The following is a 4,732-nucleotide window of genomic DNA, read 5'->3' as shown; positions in this document are numbered from 1 at the left end:
ACACACACACACACACACACAGGTAAGATCCGTGCAATCAACAAATAGTTAGTGCATACTGGGTAGGTGTGGGGCCTGCAACATTGAGCCCAAGAGTCTGGTTACTACATCTCCCTTAGCCAGGCACGATGGCTCACACCTGTAATCCCAGCACTTGGGGAAGCAGAGGCAGGAGGATCTCTGTGAGTCTGAGGTCAGTCTAGTCTACTAGTCTACGAAGGAAGTCCAGGACAGCAACGGCTACACAGAGAAACCCTGTCTCAAAAAGCCAAAACAAACAAACATCTCTTTTCTCCTCCTCCTCTTTGTGTGTGTGTGTGTGTGTGTGTGTGTGTGTGTGTGTATGTGTGTGTGTGTGTGTGTGTATGTGTAGGGATTAAGAAGAGTTTGAAACTGGGTCTCGTGCAGCTCAGGCTGGCTTTGAACTCACTGCACAACTAAAGATGACCCTAAACTCGTGGTCCTCCAGCCCCCGCCTCCCATGTAATGGGATTATAAGACCCATTTCTGTGCTGATGAGGCCTGCACTCAGGGTTTTGTGCCTGCTAGGCAAGCACCTTACCAGCTGAGCCACTTCCCCGTCCTGGTCATTGTTTCTTAAACCTTCTCTACCTTGGGGTGTATATAGCACCCTCCTCCTCCAAGAAAACATCATGTGATTTCTCTGTGCATGGAAGGGCAGAAAGCAATTTGCTGATGTGTTACACGCACTCTCGCGCACACACATGCACACACTTCAAAGAGAACAACACAACATAGCAATTTTCTCTCCCTATTTTCTGTTTCATAAAGAACCAGAGAATTCAGATCCATCTTTCACGCTGTAGCAACAGGAAGGAACAAAAAAAGTTAGAAGAAAGAAGCTGACAGCCAAACGACGTGGGTCTGTAGCTTCCAGCAGGAAAGCTATGCAGAGCCCGGCACCAGGAAACAAACAGCAGCCAGAATTAGTAAACACATCCCTGTCCAACCTCTTTCGCCCCCACCCATCAGGAGGACTCGTGGGACTCCCACCTGAGCTTTCGAACCTGCCACTCAGATAGGGGAGGCCACCAGTGAGAGGGAACCAGCCACATTCACAGAGGCCAGGAGCTCAAGTAGGGTGAGACCAAATCGGGTTGGGCTCAGGGACACATGAGGATGCCAGGGGTTATGGTCCCAGAGACCAGATGCTGTGAGTTCTTAGAAAAGTAGAGGAACTAAGATTAAAGCATCACTTTATGTGCTTTCAAATTTTTTTTTTTTTTTTTTTTTTTTTTTTTTTTTTTTTAAGACAGGGTTTCTCTGTGCAGCCCTGGCTGTCCTGGAATACAATCTGTAGATCAGGCTGGCCTCAAACTCAGAGAGATCTGCCTACCTCTGCCTCCCAAGAGCTGGGATTAATAGTGTGTGCCACCACTGCCCAGCTATTTCCAATTTTTTTTACATGATGCAATCAAAAGCTAAAATGATTTCATTATGGTTTGTTTTTGCGCTTTGCTTTTTATGGTTTTGTTGTTGTTTGTTTGCTTGTTTGTTTTGAGTCAGGGTTTCAGTATCTAGCCTAGGTTGGCTTCAAACTTAAGATGGTCCCACCTTTGCCTCCCAAATATTGGGATGTGGGTGTGTACCATCAAGCCCTCACTGTGAGATTGGGCAATGAGATTTTAGAGATAAACAGGATCTGAGTCACCCATTAATCCAGTGAGAATTTATTCAGCGAGCACGTACATATGGAAAGCCCAAACCTAGGCACTGGGGCGGATAGATAAAAGGCCAGAATCCTGATTGACAGTTGGCTTGCCTGTAACAGCCATGGCCCAGGACTGGCAGCAGCCCTCAGACCTAGGAAGCTTACTCTGTCCTCCTTTTTACAAAAAAAAGATGTTTTTAAAGAAACAAACAAACAACCAGAGGGCTGAGAATGTGGCTCAGTAGGTAGAACGTTTGCCTTCCAAGCAGGAAGTCCCCTAGTTTGACTACCAGCACTCAGGAAGGTGAAGGCAGGTGGATTAGGAGTTCAAGGTCATCCTTGGTTACACAGAGAATTTCAGGCCAGCGTGTGGTCTCAAAAGATGGAGAGTGGTTGGAGAGATTGTTCAGTGGGGTAAGAGTAATCCTTCTTGCAGAGGACCTGGGTTCAATTTTCAACACCCACAAGGTGGGTCACAACTATCTGTAACTCCAGTTCCAGAGGATCTGATACCCTCTTCTGCCCTCTGCAGACACTAGGGACACATGGTACACAGACAAGCCTTTTGGAGTTGGGCTGATGCTATATATTCAAATGCTAAACGCTGACCGCCAAGATCTGGTTACAGTCAACAAGAGTACATCCACAGGTCTTTGTTGTGTAAACTTTGTTTAAAGTTAATTGGTCACTATAAAGGCTAGACAGCTGATAGCTGGGCGGTGGAGAAGTAAGCAGAGCTTAGGTTCCCAGGCTTGGGGTCAGATGAGGAGCATGGGGTGGGGGAGAGAAAGGGAGAGAGAGGCAGGAGAGGAAGTGGGAGAGAAGGAAGTGGTCGTGGGGCAGTATGGACCTTGAGCATATGGCCATGAGAGCTGACCTGACGGAACAGAAAGCAGCCCAGGCAGGAACAGTTATGGCAAGTAACTTGGGGCGGGGGGGGGGGTGTATCCGGGGGAAAAAGCAAAACAGCTTAGGGTTGATATCTGCCTAGCTCCAGTGCTTTAAGGCTTTTATAAATCTACAAGGTTTCTGTGTCTTTTATTCAGGAACCAAATGGCCTGAAATGGGGTAGAAAACCCAAAGAGATACTTAGGAACAAAGGGGTGTGTGTAGCGAACCCTCCCAAAATAGTTATTTCTATGCAAGCTGGCAAAACATCCGTACAAAGTTCATGGATAAATACATCTAAAAAGTAAAAACAACTGCTACCATTGGCCAGATGTGTTTTGCACACCTCTGATCCCAGCACTCCAGAGGCCAAGGCAGGTAAAGATCTCTGTAAGTTTGAGGCCAGCCTGGTCTTCATAGGTCATCTAGAGCTACGTGCTGAGACAAATCAAAATAAAACAAGCACCAAATAAAAAGATAGAGAGAGGAAGAGAAGGCTACACAAAGTCATGCCAGGCCTGAAATGCTACAGTCACAAGCTAAGGGACACCTGGAACCAAGCTGGAGATGCCACCAGTTAATCAACCCCTAAATCCTTAGAGAGAGAGGAGTATGGACCCTTTGGACACCTTGATCTTGAGCTCCTGACCCTCAGGATGAAGAGGGAATACAGTTATCTCTTCTAGCTCATCCAGTTTGTGAAAATTTGTTATGGTCACTCTAGGAGGTTTGGGTGTCATTGGTAATATATGCTTTTACTACGTGTGATTGGTAAAGTTAATACCCACCAGGACATTCATGGTAACTTGGTTCATACTCCCCACGTTGGAAATAGAGTAGACACATCTGTTGTGGGCAGAATAGAATAGATCAATGATCATGCGAGCAATGGGATGGATAATCACACTCAGCAATAGTAAACGATCAAACTAGCCCAGGGAGGCTGCTGCACACCTTTAATCCTGATGCTTGGGAAGCAGGCAACTCTGAGTCTGAGGACAGCCAGGGCTACCCAGGAAAATCCTGCCTTGAAAAAAAAAATCAATGAAGTAAACAAACAAATAAGCAAAGTAGCCAGTTGTGGAGGCACATGTCTGCCACACCAGCACTGGGGAGACTGAGGCAGGAAGGGAACACGTTCTAGGCCATCTAGGGCTATTCAACATGACCATATTTTAAAATGAATAAAGATCAAAGTGAACGGACATAGATAGATTGGCACAATATTTGTTTGCTTGTTTTTTGTTTAATTTGGTTTGGTTTGGTTTGGTTTTTTAAGACAGGGTTTCTCTGGGTAGCCCTGGTTGTCCTCTATAGATCAGAATGGCCTGGAACTCACAAAGATCCATCCGCCTCTGACTCTGCTGCCTGGAGTGCTGGGATTTAAGGCATGGACAGTTTTTACAGAGGCATGTTTGTCAAGAGAAAGATGTCAGACCCCAAAGAAACACTCAGTCCGATTCTAGTTCCCTTTGTCTAAAGCTCAAGACCAGGCTGTAGCAGTGTGGTCAGGAGAGAGACACTGACCAGCACAGGATGGTGGTAGGCTAGGGTGAGGAGCTAGCTCTTCTTTCTTTCTTTCTTTCTTTCTTTCTTTCTTTCTTTCTTTCTTTCTTTCTTTCTTTCTTTCTTTCTTCCTTCCTTCCTTCCTTCCTTCCTTCCTTCCTTCCTTCCTTCCTTCCTTTCTTCTGTTCCCTCCTTTCCTTTATCCCTTTTGTTTTCTCCATCCACCCCTCCCCTGCCCCACTTTTACAAAATGATTTATTTATTTTTATTTCCTGTGTATGAGTGTTTGCTTGCATGTATGTCTGTGTTCCACCCAGTGTCCTTGAAGGCCAGGGGCCAGAGGACAGTGTCGGATCCCCTGGAAGTGGAGTTACAGCTGACCATGAGCTGCTGTGTAGGGCTTCTGCAAGGACAGCCAGTGCTCTTAACTGCTAAGCCATCTTTCTAGCTCCCCTTCTTCTTTTATGAGATGAACCTCATGGAACCCCAGCTGGCTTCATAATAAAGCAGAGGATGGCTTCGAACCCCTGATTCTTCTGCCATTACCTCCCAAATACAGATTTATACCTTCAGGCCCAGTTTGGGGGATCATGTTCTCTGACTTTATCTCAATGCTTGATTCTCAAAGTAAACCCATGCAGGAATCCACAGAGCTTGCCCCTTGCA

This window comes from Psammomys obesus, unplaced genomic scaffold (genome assembly GCF_907164565.1).
Source record: "Psammomys obesus unplaced genomic scaffold, mPsaObe1.curated_primary_1811, whole genome shotgun sequence".
Lineage (NCBI taxonomy): Eukaryota > Metazoa > Chordata > Mammalia > Rodentia > Muridae > Psammomys > Psammomys obesus.
Note: the sequence above shows the minus strand (reverse complement) of the source record.